At 40.2% G+C, this 12493-nt stretch overlaps 1 pseudogene; it reads right to left on the bottom strand.

The window, feature by feature from the left end:
• Positions 1-5397: 5397 nt before the first annotated feature.
• LOC139001914 (adenylate kinase isoenzyme 6-like) lies at positions 5398-5945 on the bottom strand (annotated as a pseudogene).
• Positions 5946-12493: the final 6548 nt, after the last annotated feature.

The following is a 12493-nucleotide window of genomic DNA, read 5'->3' as shown; positions in this document are numbered from 1 at the left end:
CAGCTACAGCGTGATCCCACATAGCATATCTTTATCTGCGGTAGAGAAAATGTAAGTTTTTAATTAGAGCTCATCTATTCCCTTTTATAATCTCCCACTTTTAGTTACTGTGATAAAAAGAAAAAAAATCACTGGATCTGCTATCTTGATTAATTTTAGTCCAATCTGATCATGTAAACAGTTCCTTCAGCCAACTCTGTCTCTCTTAGGGACACTTCTGTTTCTAGATGGCTCCCCAGGACAGTGAACTTTACATGTCAACTGTCCTCGGCCACTGGGTGCCCAGATATTTGGTCAAACATTATTCTGGGTATGTCTGTAAGGATGTGTCTGGGTGAAATTAACATTTTTTTAAATATATTTTTATTGATTTCAGAGAGGAAAGGAGAGGGAGAGAAAGAAACATCAATGATGAGAAAGAATCATTGATCGGCTGCCTCCTGCTCACCCCATGCTGGGGATTGAGCCCTCGACCCAGGCAAGTGCCCTTGACCAGAATCAAACCTGGGACCCTTCAGTCCTCAGGCTGACACTCTATCCACTGAGCCAAACCATTGGCTGAAATTAACATTTTAAAACGTGGACTGAGCAAAGCACAGTGGCCTCCCCAGTGTGGGTGGATTCATCCAATCCAATGACGGCCCAACTAGATCAAAAGTTCTTGCCTGACTGACTTCGCACAGGCACCAGGCTTGTGCCTTCAGACTGGGGCAGAATCGACACCCGTGGCTCTCCTGGGTCTCCGGCTTGCCAACTGGAGATCTGGGACTTCTCCGCTTTTGTAATCATGTGAGCCAATTCCATAGACAGACAGACAGACAGACAATCTCCTATTGGTTCTGTTTCTCTGGAAATCCTAATACACTGCCTTTGCCCTTTCTTGTCCCCAGGCAGTGCCTAGATGTGTGAGCCGAGGGCTGTGTGCTATGGTACAGAAAAGAGCCAGCTCCTTGACAGTCTTTTGAGTCTGGTCTCGGGGGCACTGTTCCCCAGTCGTCCCAGATGCTAAGCCAGCTTTGGAGGCTGCTGTTCTCATCCTCACCTTGCCTGGAGCCAGAGCTCCTTCCTGGGTGGACATGGGTTTCACAGGCCTCAGACCCCACATCTCTGCCAAAGCCTACCCCGCCCCCCGGGGGAACCACTTATGAAAGTGGCTGCGTTGTAAGACCCTGCCTGGGAAAGCTCCCAAAGCAGGCCTGCTGGACCTCCATCCAGTGTTCACCACAGCTGGGAACTCGGAGGCGCCAGGTAACAAACCTCAGCCCTTCCTTGGCCTGACTGTGCCCACCTCTCGATGGTTCCTTCAGCTGGTTCAGGCTGGGTCAGGACTTCGGAGAGGGGCCTCATCGCAGGGTCATAAATAAGGAGTCCGGACAAAGGCCTCCTCCCGACTTCCATGTTTCCCTTCCTTAGGAAGTGCATCGCCCCATCGCAGGGCCTCCTTTTTTCCCCCTTAAGTTTCCTTCCCACCACCATCCAGGGCTGGAAAAGCAAGTCCTCTTTTTGCTCTCCCTACATCATATCCTCCTTGTGCCTACAAGTGCCAAGAGTTGTGATGCGAGGGTCCACCGGGTTATATTGAAGAGAGGGAGTTGAATTCCTTGGAAAATTCTTCCTTGAGACAATAGCCTGTTTACTTCCTGTTCTATAACCTATTTTTTCATGTCAGTTTTATTAAGATATTGATATGTAACATTAAAAGTGTCAGACTGTATTGATTTGATTCATTTGTAAATTATAAAATGATCACCACCACAAGTGTATTTGACTTCCTTATTGGCTTCTCCCTCTCACACAATTTTTCTCTCTCCTTTATGTAACACTTTTCCCTACTGACTCATCATTTATAAACTTTTCTTTCCTCCTTATTTCCTGCTTCTGCTCCATCATCCTTCTTCTCATCTTTCTCCTACCCTCCCTCCCTCCCCACATTCCTTCTTTCCTTTATCCTTACTCCTGCCCTCCCTCCCCTCTTCCTTCCTTCCCACCTTAATTTTTTTCTTCACTTCCTCCCTTGGACCTGCTTTGCTCCCTCCCTCCTTTCTTCCTTCTTCCCATTCTCCTTTTAAGCTCTACCAGCTCCCCTTTAAAACTTTTCTTCCCTCCCTCTTTCTCTCTCATCCTACCTTTCTCATACATTCTTCTCTACTTACTTCATTGTTTTAATATCAATCTACCTGCCTAATTATTCACTATCACTTATCTTTTTTCTTTTCTGACTCCTACTTTTAAAATCTGTCCCCAGTACCCAACTGTACTTGAGTTTCATTGTAGCTCCTACAGTTCACTCATACATCCTCTTTCCTTCTTTAACTCTGCTCTCTACTGACTCCTTTATAAAGTTCTTCCCTCCCTCCTTCCCTTCTTAAAGCTTCCATTGGCGGGGGGCATTAAGCCCCTGCCCAGGGCTCAGCCCCGGCCAGGTGTTCACCACCCCCCCTTCCCCAGTCTCCCCACCACTGTCCTGCTCCCATTCCCTGCCTGGGACACCCGGCCCAGAAAGGGTGGCCGAGGCCCGCACAACCTGGGTGCTGATGCCACAAAGCAGGAGCACCTCCACCCAGAAGGCCTTGGACCATCCACCACTTGGTCTCGGACCCGTGGGCGCCTCCCCACCAACAGCCTGCGTTGGGAGCCACTGCCCTCCTCCCGCATCTGGGTAGGGCTCCCCGCTCCACACTGCCTGTGCCCCGCCCCTCGCTGGGCGCACCTGCTCCGCCACCGCCCCCCCCTGCGTCGCCACCCCCTCCCACATGCAGCCCTGCGTTGACTTCTTTTCCATTCCTGCATCTTCTTCTTGTTCCCTTTCTGTATTTCTGTTTCTCCTCTCGGCCTGTCTGCGTGCAGGCCTGCCTTCCTCTCCCTCTCCTTTCTTATCCCCTCCTATCGTATCCTATCCTACCCCGGGCCTTGCAGCTGCCTGAGCAGAGGGCAGGGACGCAGCCTGCAGATCCGATCCTGATGTAACACTGTAATGGGCAATTTGCATATTCCTGTATTATTATATAGGATAGTCACCGTGCTATACATTTGATCCCCAACTTGTTACTATTATTACTTTATTTTATCTTTTTATTCAATTATAGTTGACATTCAATATTATATTTCAGGTGTACAGCATAAAGATTAGACATTTACATAACTTATAAAGCAATTCCCCAATATATCTAGTACCCACCTGATACCATACAGAGTTATTATATTATTGACTATATTCCCTATGCTGTACTTTACATCCTCCTATTTTGTAACTGCCAATGTGTACATCTTAATCGTGTCACCTTTTTCACCCAGTCCCTCAAACTCCTTCCCATCCAGCAATGATCAGTTTGTTCTCTGATTCTATGAGTTTTTCTGTTTTGTTTGTTCATTTATTTTGTTTTTGTTTTTTGGATTCCGCATATAAGTGAAATTATGTGGTATTTGTCTTTCTCTGACTTATTTCATTTAGCATAATACTAATAATGTTGTTTCAAATTATAAGAGTTCATTCTTTTTATGGCTGAGTAATGTTGCCTTGTATATATGTACTACTTCTTTATTCAGCTATTGATGGACACTTAGGTAGCTTTCATATAATGGCTATTGTAAAAAAATGCTGTAGAGAACATAGGGATGCATATTTCTTTCCAAATTAGTGTTTTGGATTTCTTCAAATACATACCCAGAAGTGGGATCCCTGGGTCAGTAGGTAGTTCTAATTATAATTTTTATTTATTTATTTATTTATTTATTTATGTATTAAGATTTTATTGATTTTTTACAGAGAGGAAGGGAGAGGGATAGAGAGTTAGAAACATCAATGAGAGAGAAACATCGATCAGCTGCCTCCTGCACACTCCCCACTGGGGATGTGCCCGCAACCAAGGTACATGCCCTTGACCAGAATAGAACCTGGGACCCCTGAGTCCGCAGGCCAACGCTCCATCCACTGAGCCAAAGCAGTTAGGGCCTAATTATAATTTTTTAAGAACCTCCATAATTTTTTCCATAGTGGCCGAACCAATTTGAAATCTCACCAACAGTGCATGAGGGTCCTCTTTCTCCACATCCTTGCCAACATTTGTTTGTTGAGTTAGTGATGACAGCCACTCTGACAGGTAGGTGTGAGGTGCTCTCTTATTATGGTTTGCATTTGCATTTCTCTGATGATTAGTGATGCTGACCATATTTTATGGTATTTTTATAGATTAATTCACCATGTAGTCATAGGTTTATTTCTGGTCTCTCTATTCTGTTCCATTGATTTGTCTGTTTTTATGCCAGTACCATGCTGTTTTGATTACTATAGCCTTGTAGTTCACAGTTTGATGTTAGGTAGCATGGCACCTTCAACTTTGTTCTTCTTTCTCAGGATTGCTGTGTCTATTCAGGGTCTTTTGTGGTTCCATATAAATTTTAGGATCATTTGTTCTAGTTCTGTGAAAAATGCCATTGGTATTTTTTAATATATTTTTTAAATTGATTTCAGAGAGGAAGGGAGAGGGAGAGGGAGAGAGAGAATTATTGATCAGCTGCCTCCTACACACACCCCCCACTGGGGATTGAGCCCACAACCCAGGCATGTGCCCTTGACTGGAATTGAACCCAGAACCCTTCAGTCGACAGGCCAATGCTCTGTTCACTGAGCCAAACCAGCTAGGGTTGCCATTGGTATTTTAATCGACATTGCATTGAATCTGTAGATTGCTTTGGGTAGTATAGATGTTTTAACAATGTTAATTTTTTTTTCTATGCATGAGCATTGTATATGCTTCCATTTATTTGTATCTTTTTCAATTTCTTTCTTTTCAATATCTATAGTTTTCCAAATACAGGCCTTTTATCTCCTTAGTTAAATTTATTCCTAGGTATTTTATTCTTTTTTATCTTTAGACTTTAATTTTATTTTATGAGATCATGCTCATTTTCTTCTTTAATAAACTTAAATGATATCCTTCCACACATTTGGTCAGGCTTATTTATCTGTTAGCAATTGAAGCATTAAACAATGACAGTTTTTATTCTCAATCTTTAATAAAGTTATATTCATTATACTTTCTTATGGAAAAAAACACACCCAAATATAAACCTTTGCCAGTGGTTCTCAACCTTCCTAATGCCGTGACCCTTTAATACAGTTCCTTATGTTGTGGTGACCCTCAACCATAAAATTATTTTCGTTGCTACTGCATAACTGTAATGTTGCTACTGTTATGAATCGTAATGTAAATATCTGATATGCAGAATGTATTTTCATTGTTCGTAACCCACAGGTTGAGAACCAGTGCTTTATACTATCCACCTACTAGTCCTGCAGCACAATTTTAATAAAAAAGGTTTACTAATAAATGGATAATATATATGATGTGGGCAGAGAAATATTAAGAGTGATTATAAAGTGGCCAGTCTTGTAAGTCAAGAGCTATGATCTTTGATCCATTGCTCAATCCACTTCAATATCTGATTGATATTATCCTCTACATTTTCTGGTTTATTGCTGGGCAGCTGATGCACTATTTCTTCGCCGTAGGATGCTAATGCTTCTTCATAAAGACTTTGAAAAATTTCACGCTGAACATTATCTTTTAGTTTCTTCTCATTATAACCCAGCGGTTCTCAACCTGTGGGACGCGACCATCGGAAAACACATATAGTTTGTATAATACACTGTTATCTGTTTTTAGTCAAAAACTATATGAAACCAGCATTCAGGGAAGAAATCACAACCATGGTAATCAATAATAACTCCATCTTCACTCATTTGGTTTTCTAACTCATCAACTACTCTATCTTCATCTAAAATAGACAGTCATACTCTTCATCATAGCCATCATATAGCTGTCCTTCTCGGGCTAAATCACCCACATTAATGTATTTCAGTCCCCATCTTGCTGCAAGTTTTTGCCTAGTGTGGTTTTTCCAATTCCTGGTGTACCCATGAGCAGGATGTTCGGAAGCAACATGGTCCTCAATGCGAAGGCTCTCTATTTTATTCTTTTTTCATGCAATTGAAATGGAATTGTTTTCTTAATTTCTCTTTCTGATAGTTTATTATTGGTATATAAAATGCAAATGATTTCTGAATATTAATTTTGTACTCTGCTACTTTACTGAATTCATTTATTAGTTCTAATAGTTTTTTGGTGGAATCTTTAGGGTTTTCTCTATATAGTATCATCTCACCTATAAATAATGAGTTTTTCTTCTTTTCTAATTCAGATGACTTTTTTTCTTGTCTGATTGCTGTGCCTAGGACTTGTAACACTAAGTTGAATAAAGTGGTGAAAGTGGGCATCCTTGTCTTAATTTTTATCTTAAGGAAAATGCTTTTAGCTTTTCACCATTGAATATGATGCTAGCTGTGGGTTTCTTATATATGGCCTTTATTATGCTGAGGTACATTTCCTCTATTCCCATTTTGCTGAGAATTTTTTTTTTTTATCATAAATGAGTGTTGGATTTTATCAAATGCTTTCCTTGCATCTTTGTGACCATATGATTTTTCTTTTTTTCATGTGGTGTTTTGTTTGGCAGATGTTGTAATATACTTGCAGCCCTGGAATAAATTCCACTTGATCATGGTGTATCATCTTTTTTATTTATTTTTGTTTTGCTAAAATTTTGAGAATTTTTGCATGTATGTTCATAAGGAATATTGGCCTCTAATTTGCTTTTATAGTTTCCTAGTTTTTGTATCAGGGCAATTTGTCCTCATAAATGTGGTTGGAAGGGTTCCCTCCTCCTCTGTTTTTAGGAATTGTTTTTGAAAGATTGGTACTGATTCTTCTTTAAATGTTTGGTAACCTTCACCTGTGAAAGCGCCTGGTCCTGGACATTTGTTGGTGGGAAGTGTTTGATTACTCGTTCAGTCTCCTTACTAGTCACCAGTCTGTTCAGAATTTCTGTTTTCTCACAATGTAGTCTTGCTAGGTTATATATTCATAGACATCTTTTCATTTCAAATTTGTTGGCATATTATTGTTTTATAGCAGTATCTTATGATCCTATTTGTGTGGTATTATCAAGTTTTTTTAAAATCATGAGGAAATAATGTTTCCAATTGGTTTTTATGCATCTGTTAAAATGATTATTATAATTTTTCTTCTGTATTTTGTAAGTATGTTAATTACACTGATTAGTACTTGAATACTACATCAAGTTGGCATTCCCAAAATAAACCAATCTGAGCAATATGTGTTATCTTTTTTACATATTGCTTGATTCACTGAATTAATATTTTGTTTAGGATTTTTAGTAGATTCAACTATAGTTTTTCTTACAATGTTTGCTATGAGATTAAAATTAAGATTATTTAGTCATTGGGGATATCTTTTTTGTTGTTCTTATTCTCTGAAAGAGTAAAAAGTTAGCATTAATTTTTTTCTTAAATGTTTGGAAGAATTTAGTAGTGAGACTTCTGAGCCTGAATTATAGATTCAATTTACTTAATACTTATAATATTATTCTAATTTTTCTATTTCTTTTTGTGTCAGTTTTAGTCAGTCACCTCTGACATTTTTGAGGAATGAGTCAATTTCATCTAACTTCTCAAAAATTATTTAAAGCTTCTCATAATCTATACTAATAAAAGGGTAATATGCTAATTAGACCGGGTCAACCTTCTGGGCCATCTTCCGGACGTCTGACTTCCTTTCAGACAAAGCCATGGTGGTGGGTGGCCGAGGCAGAGGCAGTTAGGGGCAAGATCAGGCTGGCAGGGGGTTAGGGGCAATCAGGCCGGCAGGGGAGGGCAGTTGGGGGTGAGATCAGGCCGGCAGGGGAGGGCAGTTGGGGGCAACCAGGCCAGCAGGGGAGGGCAGTTGGGGGCATTAGGCAGGCAGGCAGGTGAGTGATTAGGAGCCAGTGGTCCTGGATTGCGAGAGGGTGCAGGCCGGGCTGATGGATACCGCCCCCCCCCTTGCACAAATTTCATGCACCAGGCCTCTAGTATACTTATAATCTTTTAAAATGTTTGCAGCAGGCTCTATAGTGATGTCTCCTTTCTATTCCTGGTATTAGTTATTTGTGTTTTCTACCTGTTTTATTTTAATCAGAATATCCTGGAGTTCTTGAATTTTATTAGTCCTTTCTTAGCTTTTCTTATTCTAAATTCTTGAAATGGATGCTTAACTTGTTTATTTTCAGATCTTGTCCTACACAAATATATAAATTTAAGACTACAAACTTTAAAGAGGGCTTTAAAGGCACCTCACCAATCTATTTTATTAGTAACAGTAATACCTTTGTAGCTCTATGTGCATAAGCCTATTTTCTTATAAGTTACTTTAAAAATAATGTTAGATCTGCTTTTATTTACATGTATATAAGCCTCTAAACTATTTCTCTTATTTTAAGCTATATGCATGTAATAATTTGATATTAAGCAGGAGGGACTTTCAGCTTCCCACTTTCTAGAGGACAGATGAAAATTTTGTGCATACACATCTACACCTTTAATTCAATCCCACCTTCAGTCCTCACTCTCCCTCTCAAATCCCATCAGCCCTTGGAGTGCTTCCTTAGCAAGGCTCTCCAATTGTCCCCTCTCTGAACCCTTATAGCATGTGATACCCACTTTACTCATTTTGACTCTTGATAATAAGCTGTCTTATACTGTTATTGTTTCAAGTGTGTATGTATTTTCAATTAGCCTATTGTCATAAGCATACACCCTATATTTACATCTATTTTGAAGATCTTGACCTTTATTTTGCCTCCCCCTCAGCATATTGCGTTGTACTAGACAGGTGACTCGCCATCATAATAGACAGAGGAAGAGCAGGTGTCTCTGCCCACATATCCTCAGCATTGGCCTTCCCTGTGCACACAGCAGCTTCTCATTGCTGTTCTGCCTGCAGCTGAGCACGCTGGGCCTGCTTGCAGGACACCATGGTGCTGGGGATTGTCTCAGTGACAAATTAGAGTTGGTCCAGCCTCCTCTTCTCTCGGGTGGGACGACTCTGGGATGTGCTCTCCTCTGTCTCCCAGGGGTCTTCTGCCAACTGAGCCCCAGTTTCCCATAGAGGTAATCTACCGATGAATATACCCTGTATCAGGTTCCATCGCTTCCCTGTCTCACTTCCCCATTCTAAATCCTTCTCAGTATCACTTCCCAAACAAACTGCTTAACATGAAATCCCCACCTCAGGGTCTGCTTCTCGGAAGATACAACCCAAGACCATCTGTTGGCCTTTCTGTCTTTCTAAATGGATCATTCCTCATTTGGAGATTAACAAGGCTTAAAACTGAATTCTAACTACAGTTTATTCAAACTAATAGCAACAAGAGTTTTTGATATAATTCTTGAAATGAACTTACACAGTTTGGCAATACCAAACCTCAGCCCAAGGCAGCTGCCCAAGGTTCTGATGGTGTTGCCATCACTCACAGGGTGTGTGTCCAAAGGGGAGTTACTCTGCTTCTTCAGGCCTCAGGTTTCTAACGTAGACATGGACAGTAATGTCTGGTGCCACTAGCCTTGCCTTGTTAATCTGGGAAGCAAAGGAGAGACTGGGAATGAGCTTTATGAACTGAGAATTACAAAGAAAAAGTGGGGTGAAATAGAACATCACCTCTTTTCAGAGGGGCTGCAATTACTCTTGTAATGTTTAGAAACACAAGAAAGAAACAGAGGAAGGGAGGAAGGAAAGAACAAACTTGCCTGAAAGATATGTTGTATTCTAATATTTTTTTTTCTATGACAGTGAGGCATAAGCTCAATTTTTGAATTGGTTAGCCAAGTGCATTATTTTGTTGAGAAGCAAATGAGCTAGGAAGGGAGACCTAGAAAGACTTACTGTGTTGCTTGCCCTACAATTTTGGGCCAGAAGAGGGCGACATCCATGACATATGTGCTGTGCCTGTTGGACACACAGGGGAACTTTAAATATTGGCCGAGATGTTTACCTATTTCTTTATAAATTCAGAACTTGCCTAACTACCCGGCCATAAAACTGAAATGTCAATGATAACAGATAACATAAAATGCCAGTATTTTCCTTTAGAAATTACTCAGAAGACAAAATAGTTACCCACTAAAAAAATAAGTTAGCTTACGCTGGCACAATCGCTGGCTAGGAGCTCACTACTAGAAATAAAGAGACTCCTAAGAGTGTGATAAAGAATGTCAAATTATAAAATGTTAGAAGCAGAAGCAACCTTGCCGGTCAGCTTGTTTTATACATACCTTTTACAGGTGAGAAAGTTGATACCTAAAGAGCTTAGATGCCTCATATCACAATGGCTTATCTGTACCATCATTTCAGAAATCTACCAGCTTAATAAACTCAGATTATTCTTTAACTCATTTTTAACCTCCACAATTCTGACGGTATTGCTATTATTCCAACTAAGAGGAAAATTGTACTCAAAGAGTTGGTTCACTTTCTCCATGGTCATGCAGCAAGTAAGAAGCAGATGTATGCCTTGAATAAAGCTATTTTGTCTCTAACATATATGCTATTTGGAGTCCATACCCCCCTCCCCTCCTGTTTTTGTTTCTTCCAAGGTAGGGAGAGGACAGGGCAGTATTTGGCCCTAAAGAACACAGTCACTAAAATCTGACCTTTATTTTAACAGACCATCATTTAGTGTTTACAGGAACACCAGATAAATTAAAGTGTCAATTTCAAGGTATTCGGAGTGTGGGTGGGTGGATGGGTGACTGAATGAGTGAGCAAACAAACAAGGAAGGAAGGTTAGAAGAACGAATGAATGGTTGGCTTTACAGTACAATATGAGTTGCCTGCAGTTACCATAAATTTCCACAAGATGTCACTACCTCACACCACTTCAGAAAAACCATTCAAATTAAAAATTTTACATCTCTGGACTGAGATATGATTTTATCACTTATAATTGAAAGAGGCTTGCTTATTTCTACTGTCTTATGGCTGCTGCCTGGTTTCCTCTTAAATCTACTTCAAGAGATGCTGCAAGACATAGACTTTAAATAAGGCATGAAACCTAATGCTTTAAGTCTGGAAAACATAAAACATTAAAAGTTACCCAGGCGAGGGGTTCCCAGGCTGCTCAGCAAAAACAGAGACAGGGCTAGAGACTTTGCACTAAGCCCTTAACCTGCTCAGTGGCAAAGCTCCTCTCAGCACCTTTTTGTGATTCTACCTCCCTCGCTGCTTCAGCTGCACAGGAAACAGTGATTCAGCATCGAAAAGGCAGCACTGGGGTGTGCCTTGCGCTTTCTTCTTGAACTGCTTCTCACACCTTCCCTCACCAGGACTGAAGTTCCAGTGGCGGTGGTGAGTTTATGTGTGCTCTATCTGTGCTTAATACATATACATGGGGCTTTACCTGCACCGCACCTATACATAACTCAGTTCAGAGTGCTCCTCTGCTTATTGTTTTTTCTGTTTTTGCTTTTATTTTTTTCATGCATAATTAGAATCCAGTTTGCAAATGATTATTTCAAGCTTTTGCAAGTTTGACAAACACCAAAATAATGTTAGCCAGGCTCAGTATTTCAGCTTCTGCTTTGTCTAACATTGACAAACCTTAAATTATTTTAATTTAAATATTTTATTCATATGGGTTCTACTAATGCAAAATATGCTTGTCTGTGGCAGATTTGTAAAGGCCCCAGAAAATTTTAAGGTCTTAGGTGCTTTATTAGTGCTCTCTACTGAGATTCTTTCTCCTCATTATTATTATTTTTATTGACATTGGGGTAAGTAATCTTCATCAATGGCAATTCAGTTCTGGCGAGAAGACAGTGCACTCATTCTGTTATGAAAAGAAGCTGCTTGGTATGTTTTCAGATCACTCAGCGTTGTAGACCAAAAGAGCTGTGTTGCTTTAAAGGTGCATATATCCTATACAAATACGTCCTACTCGCCGAGTCAACTTAGCAGCTGGCGGGTTAATGGCTCGGAGAAGCAGACATCAGCCTCCATGTCCTGATGCATTGTGAGGTATGCCAACGCAATTTCTTACTGACGATAATGTAAGGAGCTAGAGCTAGCAATTGATGTACCTTTAAGAAAGTTAAATAAATTACTAGACCATGTTCATACCAACCCCCATTAAGGGCTCACTGGTTTTCATTCTGTGATGCACTCACTGGAGCAGAAAAGAAAGGGATGGAAGATCTCATGCCAGTGAGGACATGCTCCCACTGTAAAGTTAAATAAGAAATAAAGTTCTGAACTCTGTAGGAAGCATTAGAATGTTGTGAAAATAAGTACCTATAAAAAGAATAACTACGAAAATGTTTTAAACTACAAAACAAAAATTAGAACTACGATAAAATGTTAATAGATACGAGGATTGTGAATGCCATATTCTCATTAATTTTTTTAATTTTCTAGAAGGTATTTTTTAATGAGGCAACAGCCAATGTCCAACAATGAGGGAGATGTTTTTCAAAAAAATGGCACATTCATTCACAGACAATTATGCAGCCATTAAAAACAACTTTTAGGAAGTTTATGGAATAATATGGAGAAATGCTTATGATATTTCCAAAAAGCCAGGTGCAAGGGACAGACTTTCTCTG

Source organism: Myotis yumanensis, unplaced genomic scaffold (assembly GCF_028538775.1).
Source record: "Myotis yumanensis isolate MYYU_CA2020_CCGP unplaced genomic scaffold, mMyoYum1.0.hap1 SCAF_2, whole genome shotgun sequence".
In the NCBI taxonomy this organism is placed as follows: domain Eukaryota; kingdom Metazoa; phylum Chordata; class Mammalia; order Chiroptera; family Vespertilionidae; genus Myotis; species Myotis yumanensis.
This window is presented reverse-complemented; position numbering and strand designations above follow the sequence as displayed.